This window comes from Delphinapterus leucas, chromosome 16 (genome assembly GCF_059928025.1).
Source record: "Delphinapterus leucas isolate spDelLeu-1000000601 "Yukka" chromosome 16, BTC_Dleu_Yukka2, whole genome shotgun sequence".
NCBI classification, from domain to species: Eukaryota; Metazoa; Chordata; class Mammalia; order Artiodactyla; family Monodontidae; genus Delphinapterus; species Delphinapterus leucas.
In genome coordinates this window covers 19,365,918-19,379,771 of record NC_143144.1, presented here as the reverse complement: position 1 = coordinate 19,379,771, position 13,854 = coordinate 19,365,918, and the positions used below count along the sequence as shown (strand labels likewise).

The following is a 13,854-nucleotide window of genomic DNA, read 5'->3' as shown; positions in this document are numbered from 1 at the left end:
ACATTTTTTTCTCTCAGAGCTGGTACCAAAACAGTGTAGGTCCTATGATAGAGTTAATCAGAATTACAAAGAACAGCGATCACAGATAATTTACTAAAATGCCTCACAGCTTAGGCTGACAGCTCAGTATAAGAAAAGCAATTGATTTCAGGCTAACAAACATGCATAAACAGATAAAAAATGTTAAAATATATTTGTATATAGAGAAAAACAATTAGATATTCTCAGCAAACAGGTGTTGACTAGCTACCACTGTGCTAGGGCAGCAAGGCCAGTAAGACTGAGTCCTGGCCATCAGGTTGTTCAGAATCTCCCAGGACAGACAGAGTTCATATAATGAACTACCATCTAGGTCATCATCACTGCTTGTCGGGGTGACTACAGTATGCACATGGCTCCCATCCTGCGCCCTTCCAGTTCATTCTCACCCTGCAACAAGAATAATTTTTCTAGGGACATCCGCTCCTCCTAGGTGGGGAGACTGCTTAGTCCCAGGCCTTGCAGATTTGTTTTTCTCTGTCTGGACTCAAGGCCTCTGTGGCAACCATGCTCCACCAGATCATCGGTCAGGCCAAGAAGCATCCTAGCTTGATGCCCCTCTTCGTATTTACTGGAGCAGCAGCTACCGTAGCAGCACTGTATGCCTTGCGCCTGCCATTGTTCAACCCAGATGCCACTTGGGACAGAAAGAATAACCCAGAACTCTGGAAAAAACTAGGTCCCAGTGATCAGTGCAAGTGCACATAGATGACAGCAAACTAAAGAAGAGGGTCCAGACTTCTAAATGAAATGTTTCACCATAAAGCTGCTTAGAATGAAGGTCTTCCAGAAGCCATCAGCCCAATTTTCCATGTAACCAGGAAATATTTCCCCTCCAAAGGCATGAAATCATGTTGGTGTATTGCGTTGGGGATTACACTGATGAATAATCTGAAACTTGAAAAACAAAAAAAGAAGAATTTTTCTTTCTTCAGCTGTGCCACATGGCACGTGGGATCTTAGTGCCCTAACCAGGGATCAAAACCACATCCCCTGAAGTGGAAGCCTGGAGTCTTAACCACTGGACCCCCAGCGAAGTCCCACGAATAACTGTTCTACAGCTTGTCACTCATCTGTTTAAAATCTGTCCATAGGTTTCCACTGACCTGAGAGCAACATCGAAAGGCTTTACCTAGCAGATAAAACCCCTCACCCTCTTCTTCTGGCACTCTTAGCCCTCTCCACCTTCATTTCCACTCTTCAGCATGAAATGTGTTGATCTCAGGGAAGCAGACCTGAGATGGGAGTAGACGTGCAAGAGCCTTACTGGGGGAAACGCCTGTGAAGGGTAAAGGTGGGGAAGCAGGAGTACTCAGGGAGAGACGTCAGACTTCGATGCAGGGCTGGCACCTATGAAAGGATAGGAAAGAGGATGAGTTGGGAAGAGTTTCAGACTGCAGACAAGTCTAAAAGTTTGAGCCATGCTGATGGGGTGTCCTCAAGGCAAAGTTGGCCAGTAGAGGAGTCCCACATCACACAGGGATGAGCCTGCACCAGCAGTCCCACTGGGCTCTGTGATTGGAAGGAAAGGGAAGGGAAGCAAGGAAAGAGGAGAAGGAGGGAGAGGGAGAGACTGTGTTTTGTTCACCATGGTATACCAAATGACTATCACACTGGTGGCATACAGCTAAATCTTAGTAAATGTTTACTGAATGAATGATGGACTAAGTTTGATGGGAGCACAGAGGAAGGAACCATTATTCATGTCTGGGAGGGAAATGGAAGTAAGTATTTACCGACATGCTTAAAATATTAAGACTGAGTTGTGACTGGTGGAAGGCTCTAACTCACTGAGTGTAACTTCCAATCTGGTCTTCTCTGACTTCTCTCAACAAGGGCAGACACCAAGCTAGAATGAACACAGAAGGGGGACAGGTCTACTTCCTTCTCAGAAGAAGTGGAAATTTTTAAAGCTTTAAAAATTCTGGGAAGCAAATCACAATTTTAGAGGTGATGTATTTGAATCTCCAAGAACTCAGAGAAGATAAGGGGAAGAAGCAACAGGGAAAACTGCCAAAGAGAATGTGAGGTGTATCCAGGAAATCTTTTCATAAGCATTCAGTAAATGAATGATTCTGGCCAGGGGAGTTAGTATTGCTTCCCATTCCCCCTACTGAGAGCTCCTTCTTCATCAAAATAACCATCAGCAATGAAATTGTAAGAGCCAGTATCTAATCCTTTCAAAGTTAGATTTATGGATTGTATCATGATCACTAGGGACATTATTTATCTGAGCAAAACAGGAAACAAGGGCTTCCCTGGTGGTGCAGTGGTTGAGAGTCCGCCTGCCGATGCAGGGGACACGGGTTCGTGCCCCGGTCCGGGAAGATCCCACATGCTGCGGAGCGGCTGGGCCCGTGAGCCATGGCCGCTGATCCTACGCGTCCGGAGCCTGTGCTCCGCAACGGGAGAGGCCACAACAGTGAGAGGCCCGCGTACCACAAAAAACAAAACAAACAAACAAACAAAACAGGAAACAAATACACTTCCCAGGGACCTGTAACTCCAATAAGGTACCATCTGTAGTATTATAGTTAAGAAGTCATTACAGACGCCAAGTTGCTTCCTGATTCATCAATGTATACATCACAGCAGGAATTCCCTCTGATTCCAGCCTTGCCTAGACTCTTAAAATCAATTGCTGTAATCCTCAATCCCACTCCACATCTGCTTTATTGTGAGGGAAAGAAATGCATTCACAGCAACTCTTGAGTGAAAGAGTTCTAGAAATAAATACAGAGATGAGGAAGGCGCTGTAACTCCATCCCTCTGCTATCATCACTAATTACCCCTCTTCCATTCCAAGCCTTCCCAGGTTATGCTTGCCTGCCTGCTTGCCTGGAAGTGAGATATGTCATAGGAGATGGTCCCAGAAGCCCAAGTCAAAGCAGCCTTAGGCGTACGTGAAACTGATAGTCGTATGCACTATGAGGGACCCAGAGAAAAGCCTCCAGCCTCCGAAAATTCTCTCTCACTGACATTTGTACTAAGGCTGAAATTTCTACACTCAAAGTTTTCTTCTAAAGGAAGAAGGCATTATCAGAAACCAAGATCTTGCATAGCAACAGAACTCATCTGTATCCACTTTCCCTCACCTCCAAACAAACTTCCCTAACAGTATATACTCCCCTCCTGAAATACGATGGTCGGTCACCTGCCTTCAGATAAGAGACAGAGTTCACCTGGATCATGAAGTTGGGGGAAGGTGGTCATTTCTAGATCAGTCTCGCTTGGACAGCAGAACTTCCTGCCTAGGAGGTAGGTGTTATTATCTCCTTTACACAGATGAAAAACCAGTGTAGAAATGCCCCCAATTGTTAAACACCTCACTCAAACACACCTCTGAGGGGCTGCACTTTATAACCAGCTAGTAAATGAAGGCACCCTCCCTGGGAAGCTCACACTCCGTCTTCTCAAGCTCTCAGCTCCTTCCCATGCTTCAGCACTCAGCTTAACTGCCACCGTCTCAGAGCAGCCTTCCCTGGCCACTCAGGCTAAAGTGGGGCATCCCTATTTTCTCTCACAGTACCCTATTATTTTCCTTCATCACATTTATTATAGTTTGTAAGTATATACTTACTCCTGTTTGCTTATATTCGGTCTGGTTTTTGCAGTAGACTGTAAACTCCACAAGTGCAGAGATCATTCCTCTCCTCAGCAGAACAGCCTTGCACATAATTGATGCTCAGTAAACACTGCCTAAATGAATAATGGGTAGAGTTGCATTTCTAATCCAAATTGCCTAATTATTACCACCATGCGTGCTGCCTCCCCGTAAATGTGAGAATAAACTCCATTTGAAGCTTGAAGCCTCTCATTCAGTAAGACTTCTTCCACTGGAGCTGAGATGATTGCACAAAATTCTCTCGCAGCCCTCAAGGAGAGGCTGCCCATCCCCGTCATGCTCCACAATCCCTGGGGTCAGCCTGGGCAATCTCCCTTGGGACTTGCTCCAAGTTGTTCTTATTTGTACTTCAAAACTCCACCACCACCCTTGAAGCTCAAACCATCTGATTCTAGCACCAGATTAGGTTTCAGTATCTATATTTATTCACATTATCCTAAAAGTATACGTGAGTTTTCTAGAGCAGAGGTATTATTACTTACAGCAATAACCACATCAGTTCTCCTCTGGCTCAATTCTTTCCTTTGCGGCTATGCGATGAGAACCAGAGGCCAGCCTACCTATTCCAGGATCTATACTATAGGCAAGGGACCCAAAACATGAAGCTGCGAGCTTATCTAGGATGAGGGCAGCTGTCCCCCTTCCCCTGTGAGAGAGAAAAAACTTTTCTCCCCAATGCAAACAAATGAACCTTGGGAAGAGAAGGGAATGACTCCTGAGTTCTGGTCCTTTGGAATATAAATAAATGTCTCCAGGAAGAAGCCAAGCATCTACAAATTAACAATCTCTTCAACATCTCCATGATACTAGGTTTCATTCCTCTTCTGAAACGTAAGCATTTACCTTGGGAGGTAAACTTCTCAGGATGGTCTCTTACTTACTATCTAACCACCCTTTAAATACAAGACTTGTCCTGTGACCCCGATCCCAGGTTTCTTTGCTCAGAAAGCCCTAACCATACGGAAACATAAAAATATTTTCTCTACAGCCCCACACCACCCTCTGGTCCTGCTCGAGCTGCCATCTCCTGATTTCCTATTCATTCTTCCATTTTCATGAGCAACTTTAGGTATTAGCTCTTGAATCTCTTCTAAATTCTGCCATCATCCTGGAGAATTCTAACACCCTTGCGGACAAGTGTTGGGGAAGTGGGGAAGCCTGATACTCAGACAAAACTGAGGTAACCAGCATGAAAAGCGTATCAGTCAGGGTCAAATCTGGAAAACAGTAACCACTCTACATACTGCAAGTATGGAGGGTTTAACACAAGGAATTAGAGGTAGCTAGAAGAGCTGGGGAAGTGAAACTCCAGAAATTCACTGCTAAAAACCTGTGCTTACACGGAAGCAACCTAAGTGTCCATCGACAGATGAGTGGATAAAGAAGATGTGGGACATACATACAATGGAATATTACTCAGCCATAAAAAGAAACAAAAGCGAGTTATTTGTAGTGAGGGGGATGGACCTAGAGTCTGTCATACAGAGTGAACTAAGTCAGAAAGAGGAAAACAAATACTGTATGCTAACACATATATATGGAATCTAAAAAAAAAATGCTTATGAAGAACCTAGGGGCAGGACAGGAATAAAGATGCGGACGTAGAGAATGGACTTGAGGACATGGTGGGGGGAAGGGTAAGCTGGGACGAAGTGAGAGAGTGGCATGGACATATATACACTACCAAACGTAAAATAGATAGCTAGTGGGAAGCAGCCGCATAGCACAGGGAGATCAGCTCTGTGCTTTGTGACCACCTAGAGGGGTGGGATAGGGAGGGTGGAAGGGAAACGCAAGAGGGAGGGGATATGGGGATATATGTATACGTATAGCTGATTTACTTTGTTATACAGCAGAAACTAACAAATCATTGTAAAGCAATTATACTCCAGTAAAGATGTTAAAAAAAAAACCTTGTGCTTATAGCATAGGCTTGAATGTCTTATAAGAAGCTCCCTAAGAAGTTGCTTCAAATGCCATGTCTTTATCTCCCCTCAGCACCTCCTAAGAGAGTAATGGCCTCTCCTCCCCAACCTTCCCATCTCCCGTCATTGGTGGACTCTAACCCAGCTTCTGGGTCAGAAGAGGGAAGAGGACTCAGGGAAACTCAGGTTTCTGCCCTGAAAGAGAGATCATACAAGGGGTTTGAAGCTGATTCCAAGTTGACAACAAATAATCCAGCACAAGGCTAGAGTCATGGTCTTCTCTGTTTCTTCTCCTTTGAAAGCATTTATGATAGAGAATCCCTCCGACAGCTTTTGCTTTTATTCTTCTCAAGAGATGGCCTCTGGGAGCCATTTGCTGGAGAGAATTGCTTTCATTATATATTTGGTCATCCCAACCAGGAAGTCCTCAACTTTATTTTCAGCAAAGATAAACTGCTCCAATAAAAATTTTTTTAAAAAAAGGATAAACACAGAAAGATGATGATACCCCTAAACCATCTCTTAAATACTAAATTAAAATGCTGAATATAAATCTACAAATGGAATGTAGCAGCTTCCTGAATACATGCAGAAGTGGTTCCATTGCTACATTTTCAAGGAGCCCATTCTGGACCATTTTCATTAGGGAAGAATTTCCTCTAAAATCATGAAATTCAAATCATGAATATCAAATATCCTTTGGTGTTTCAGGTTTTCATGATTGAAAACTTCTGTGCTTTTTTCTCCTACATTAAGTAAAAATGGAAAAGTAAAATAGTTGAATGAGTGGTGGCATGAAATTTCTTTTAGCTCAGCATGAACCCACAGAAACCAAGAAACATGAAAAGTTCATCAGTTTAAAAAGGGATTGAGGGGCTTCCCTGGTGGTACAGTGGTTAAGAATCCGCCTGCCAATGCAGGGAACACAGGTTCGAGCCCTGGCCTGGGAAGATCCCACATGCCGCGGAGCAACTAAGCCCGTGCGCCACAACTACTGAGCCTGCGCTCTAGAGCCCACAAGCCACAACTACTGAGTCCTCGCCCCACAACTACTGAAGCCCTCATGCCAAGAGCCCATGCTCCGCAACAAGAGAAACCACTGCAATGAGAAGCCTGCGCACCATAACCAAGAGAAGCCCCCACTCGCCGCAACTAGAGAAAGCCCATGTGTAGCAACGAAGACCCAACACAGCAAAAAAATAAATGAAATAAATTTATTTAAAAAAATACAAAAGGGATTGAACTCATTAGTGAAAAACTAAAATTGCTATCCAGCTTGAAATTAACCTCCTAGATCTTGCAAGATGGAAGCATACCTATATGATCTGTTATAAAAACTTAGTGTTAAGTTACGTTTTTAAAAATCAAAGTATACCATAGAAGCATGGATGGTACCTTACTGTTGTACAGCATTTATTGAACAATTGCTGAATAAAAAGCTAGGTAAGGATTAAGAATGTGCCCTGAAGGCAGGGGATGGAGAGTAGAAGTATAGTTGTTCCATGGAACATAAAAATAGACCAATAATCAACTACCAGATGACCTGATATAATTGGAAACTGAAAACTGAAGGTAAAGAGATAATCTGATCTGCAAAGAGCCCTCTGCACATGTGTAGTTTCTCATGTATGTGTTTGTGTGTGTATACATATATCTATATATATATAGTTGGCCACAAAAAGGAACTTCAGAAAGAATTACCCCCCATATGAATCTTACCTTCTCACTGTCTCTTCAAACAGGCTATGACCACTCCTGTCTCGAACAATAACTGGACCTTTTTCCTGCTCCTCTACCTCTCTCTGGTCCCCCTCAGAGCACTCCTTTTCTGAATGAGAACACTTACTGGCAGAAGCATACAGTATCATATACTAGGTCCCGTGCTAGATTTGGAGGGTACAAGTCAGATACAATACAGTCTTATTTCACAGAGTAGAAGAAAATAGAGAACCCAAATTATTGCCTATCCAGAATCCTGCCCTTCTGGGAACAGTAACCTCCCACCAAGGCACATGGAAAGTACCTTCAAAAGAGGAGAAAAAAAAAATCAGGCTATCTGCTGACACTGAGGAACTTGGGTTTGAAATAATCACTCAGGAAAATGAGATTATCAATGACATTTTACATATCTGAAAACAGTAATAATACTCATTATACAGTTAATTTTATTGATTGATTGTCACAATCGTTTTTCAATATCAGGATCTCCCTTCAAGAGGTTTGTGAATTTATTTGCCTTGTAGAAAACATGCTTATCAAGAATAATTTTTTAATTACTTTATAAAAAGAGGGGGGAGGATTCTTTGAAAAATACAGAACCCAGTTAACAGTGGTTACTCTAGAGGGTGAAATTAAAAGATATTCTCACTTTTCATTTTGTACACTTTAGCTTTGTTTGAATTTGTTCTTATAACAATTATTTGGTTTATTTTTTAAATATTTGTTTATTTATTTATTTATTTGGCTGCATCGTGTCTTAGTTGCGGCATGTGGGATCTAGTTCCCCGACAAGGAACTGAACCCAGACCCGCTGCACTGGGAGCACCGTCCCGACCACTGGGCCACCAGGGAAGTCCCTGGGTTTTGTTTTTTTTTTAATAATTTGAAAGAAAAACAGAGATTTCTAACCTGAAAGAAAAAGATTAACACTTTTTCAGTGTCTGGTCCCCTAATTCAAGTTTAAATGTCTTTATGGTTTTATGACTCAGAGTGGAAACTTTCTCCTTCCCATGTCTTTTTTTTTTTTTTTTTTTTTTGGCCACACCATGCAGCTTGTAGGATTTTAGTTTCCCGATTAGGGATGGAACTGGGCCCTCAGCAATGAGAGCACGCGGTCCCAACCTCTGGACTGCCAGGGAATCCCCCTCTTTCCCACATCTTAAGATGGCCTAAGAGATGGAGAATCTCTCCCCATTAGAAATTATATTCATCCTTGACAGAGACTCAACCGTTCTCTCACGTTTTTTTAAAAAAAAAAGAAGAAGAAGAAGGCGGCATTCCCTGGCTGATACCGCAGCTCCATGACGTCATCAGTCTTGGCCTCCTATTTTTTTCTCCACCATCCTCAGCACATGTATTCTAACCTCAAGGTCCTACCACATTTACAGTGTGGCAAAAGGAGCTTGCAGACTGAGTTAGCCCCCTTTTGAAGGTACTTTCCATGAAGCCCCCACTCAGCAACTTCCCCTTTACCCATTGGCCAGAATTAGTCACATGTCCACCCCTAACCTAACTGCAGAGGACGCTGAGTACTGCAGTTTTCAGCTGGTGCATTGCTACCCTGATCAAAGAGAAGGTTCTGTTTATTAAGGATGAAAAGGAGACTAGCATTGAGTAGGCCACTAACAGTTTCCATAGTTACCTGAACCTTGAGATGAAAACATTTTGAGGAAATTTTTTTATAAATTATTTATCTTACCCTAGAACTGACTTGGCATTTCTCAGATTTCCCATCCATGCTCTGGGTTGTACAGCTTTAGTGCCCCCATGATCCTTCCAGGCTGTAAACATACCAGAAGGTCGCAGTACACCAAGCCCTACCTCCAACAGTTTCTCTCACCTCGCCAGCTCCCTCCTCCCACTCACAAGCAGGAGAGCTGCCCTCTGGCTCAGGCGCACCTTGGCTAAGCTTCCTGGCTCTTACCCTGCTCCTGCTTTGCCATCTGGTTTCCCTCCTTCTTTTCCCAACTCCCAGGTATGTCTTTTTAAAATTATCTCCATTGAGTGATTGCAAATTCATATGAATGCTGACTGCAGCTTATATAAAATGTGAACTGAAAGTCTTACAGTTTTAGGACAAATTTATGGAAATAAATCCACATATGCAAATGTTTCATAAGAGGAATATTACTGTAAATGCAAGACAAGGATTCAAACAGATGGAGACAAAATATAGAAAGGAATAGAACGGCAGAGAAAGAAAAAGAAACAGAGAGTCTGTCCCTTCCTTTAAGTACTGCTGAAAATTCCTTATCTGCCACGTACAATCTAGATAGATTAGGGGAGAAAAAGTAGAAGCAAGATGCTCTTGAGGATATTTTTCTTCCTGTTAGAATGTTGGTTTCTTAAGAAGAGCAACTATGCCACCCACATATTTCATCAAGGACCTTGAATTCTGATAGAAATTTGGTAAGTCCTAAGTGATGGTCCTTAAATAATATATTATGTTGAAACACTGACATGGGAACTGGACAACATACTCAGTAGCATAAACAAAGCCAACCCTTTCCTCTAGGCTAGTTACAGAATAGAGAAGAGGAATTTACAGGAGAAAACAGAACTGAATAGAGTCAGAAATAGACCCTCATAAATATAGTCAACTCATCTTTGACTAAGGAGCAAAGATAATACAATGGAGCAAAGATAGTCTTTTCAACAAATGGTGCTGGACATCCACATACCAAAAAAAAAAAAAGTATCTAGATACAGACCTTACACCCTTCACAAAAATTAACTCAAAATGGATCACAGTCCTACATGTAAAATGCAAACTATAAAACTCCTAGAAGGTAACACAGGGGAAAAGCCAGAAAAACTTGGGTATGGCAATGACATTTTAGATACAACACCAAAGGCATGGTCCATGAAAGAAATAATCGATAAGCTTGACTTCATTAAAATTAAAACTTCTGCTTTGTGAAAGACACTGTCAAGAGAATGAGAAGACAAGCCACAGACTGGGAGAAAATATTTGCAAAAGATAAGTCTGATAAAGGACTGCTTTCCAAAATATATAAAGACTCTTAAAAAACAATAATAAGAAAACAACCCAATTAAAAAAATGGGCCAAAGACTTTAATAGACACCTCACCAAAGAAGATATACAGATGGCAAATAAGCACATGTACAGATTCTCCACACCTTACGTCGTCAGGGAAATGCAAATTAGAACAACAATGAGAAACCACTACACACCTATTAAAATGGCCAGAAGTCACAACACTGACATTAGCAAACGCTAATGAGGATGTGGAGCAGTAGGAACTCTCATTCACTGCTAGTGAGAATGCAAAATGGTACGGCCATTTTGTAAGACAGTTTGGCGGTTTCCTACAAAACTAAACGTACTTTTACCATAAAATCCAGCCATTGCACTCCTTGGTATTTACCCAAAAAAAGGTGAAAACTTATGTTCACACAAAAACCTGCACACAGGGGCTTCCCTGGTGGCGCAGTGGTTGAGAGTCCGCCTGCCGATGCAGGGGACGCGGGTTCGTGCCCCGGTCCGGGAAGATCCCACATGCCGCGGAGCGGCTGAGCCCGTGAGGCATGGCCACTGGGCCTGCGCGTCCGGAGCCTGTGCTCAGCAACGGGAGAGGCCACAGCAGTGAGAGGCCCGCGTACCACAAAAAAAAAAAAAAAAAAATCTCCCAACAAAGAAAAGCCCAGAATCAGATGATTCCCCTGGTGAATTCTACCAAACATTAAAGAATTAATACCAATCCTTCTCAATTCTTTGAAAAGACTGAAGTGGAGGAAAGACCCCCCCAAACACATTTTATAAACCCAGCATTCCCTTGATACCAAAGCCAGATAAGAATACTATAAGAGAACAGAAGGGTGGTTGCCAGGGCCTGGAGTGTGGGGAAAATGCAGATGTTGATCAAAGGTACAAAGTTCCAGGTGTAAGATGAGTAAGTTCTGAGGATCTAATGTACAGTATGCAGATTACAGTGACCAATACTGTATTATATACTTGAAAGTTATCAAGAGAGTAGATCTTAAATGTTCTCACCACAAAAAGAAAATGGTAATTATGTGAGGTGATAGAGGTATTAACTAACACTACCGTGGTAATCATTTTGCAATATATGTGTATCAAGTCAATACATTGCATACCTTAAACTTGCACAATGTTATATGTCAATTATATCTCAAAAAAGCTGGGAAAAAAAAAAAACAATTTTCCATAACAACAACAAAAAGCCCAGGGCTGGTATGGCCGTTCCCTAATGGGTAGTGGGCATTATAGACAATAATAATAAAAGTAATATAATACATAACAATTATTTAGCACATGATATATGTGGCAGGGACTGTTCTAAATACTTTACTTAGAAATTTTATCTTAGCTAATTCTCTTATCACCCATCTGAGGTAGTTGTTGCTGTCGTTATTATTATTATTATTCCCGCATTACAAATGTGGAAACTGAGGCATAGAAAGGTTTAAGAACTTACAAGCAAAGAGTAAACTCAGACCAAGGACTGGAACCCAGACCAAGCTCTTAACCTGCATATACTGCTTCTACAGTGAATCGTTCCCCTTAAGTTACTTATAAAAGGCTCCTCTTCTCTTTCTACGATCAGTCACAGTCAATATTCTTTTTTATGTTCAAACAGTCCCCCAGTATTGCCAAGAGTAATCCCTTCAAGCTGACTTGAATATCTTTTCACACACACCCCCATTAGTCTTTGAGTATTTCCCTCCTTTCTTGCCCAACAAGATGTCTCAGTTCATCTTGTGTTTTCCCTGCCCCCAGACTTCTCCCAGATTCTTCAGGGAGCTCTGAAGAATCAATATTTTTAAATATCTATCAAAAAAATGTATTTAAAAATATCTCCAAAGCAACCCATACCAACTAATACATTTAACAGGGTAGAGTAAAATAATTTTCCAGTTCATTAATGAGGGTCATGGTTGAATTTTTATTATCAAGAAAAAATGTTTAAAGTAATAGATTTCATCTTCATTAAAGTAATAATTCCTTAAGGAGTCAAAGACATGCTGGATGAGTACAGCCAGGACTTCAGGATTTGATCCTCATAGTGAAGAGCCAGGCTCAGTTCAAAACTTCATAGGCGTGACTTCCCTGGTGGCGCAGTGATTAAGAATCCACCTGCCACTGCAGGGGACAGGAGTTTGATCCCTGGTCCAGGAAGATCCCACATGCCGCAGAGCAGCTAAGCCCATGTGCCACAACTACTGAAGCTTTCACGCCTAGAGCCCATGCTCCACAACAAGAGAAGTCACTGCAATGAGAAGCCCGCGCACCGCGATGAAGAGTAGCCCCTGCTCGCTGCAACTAGAGAAAGCCCGCACACAGCGATGAAGACCCAACGCAGCCAAAAGAAAAAACAAACTTCATAGTCAACCAAGGCACCAAGTCTTACTTAAACTGACAGAGTCCTTCCGAGAAGACACATAAATGAAATTTAATTTATTAAAATTGTTGATTGTTCTATGCTGTCATCACTGTTAAATCAGATCAAATTAATCACATCAGCATTCCTAAATCCTAAAAGAACTTGGCTCTAATCCTATTCTATGCCCAACATATGGGCCCAACATACTATAAAAACAAAGCAGGTCATATGAAACAGAAATTTCCCCTTTTGCCCCAAAGGAAATAAAGTTCCATAAATCTTAAGAAATTTCTTGGAAGACAAAAATCTACCATGCTCCTCTAAAAACTATTTCACCTGACACCTGAGAAACAAGTCTTATTTTTGCATTGACTTAGACAGTTACAAACATGTGAATAAACCAAATGACTCTAGAGCATATTCAGGAAGTAAAGGAACCTTGGTATCATACCAAATGCAGGTTTGAATCCCAGCTCTAAACCTTATAAACTCTGTGACCCTAGGTGTGCTATTAAATTCCTCTGTGTGGGGCTTCCCTGGTGGCGCAGTGGTTGAGAGTCTGCCTGCCGATGCAGGGGACTCGGGTTCGTGCCCCGGTCCGGGAAGATCCCACATGCCGCGGAGCAGCTGGGCCCGTGAGCCATGGCCGCTGAACCTGCGCGTCCGGAGCCTGTGCTCCGCAACGGGAGAGGCCACAGCAGTGAGAGGCCCGCGTACCTCAAAAAAAAAAAAAAAAAAAAAGACAATTCATTCAAGTACATGGGACAAATCCTGGAGAGTAAGTGCTTAATAAGGGCTAGCTATTGCTATTACAGGCTTTCTTCTCTATCTCTAATGACTGCAATTCCCAGTGCCACCCATATTAGTCAGATTAGGACAAGTGATTCTTCAGGGACAAATTAATCCAAAATCTCACTGGTTTAAACATGTAAAAATTATTTTACACTCAAGCAAAAACCACTGTAGGTCCTGGCAACTCTCTGGGGCAGCTGTCCCCATGTGGTGACTCAACAAATCAAGTGCTAACATTAGGTTCTCTGCCATCCAGCTGCCAGGCACCCACCCATACCCCAACCCTCTGTCCCAAGACTAGCCTCTCTGCCTCATACTGGTACCAAATGGGAGAGCCTGTGCTTAAGGAAGAAATCAGGCCTCACAGGAGACATTCAAGCAAAGTTTA

At 42.3% G+C, this 13,854-nt stretch overlaps 1 pseudogene; it reads left to right on the top strand.

Moving 5' to 3' along the window:
• Positions 1-480: 480 nt before the first annotated feature.
• On the top strand, positions 481-788 carry LOC111167614 (cytochrome c oxidase subunit FA4 pseudogene; annotated as a pseudogene).
• The last annotated feature ends 13,066 nt before the right edge of the window (positions 789-13,854 follow it).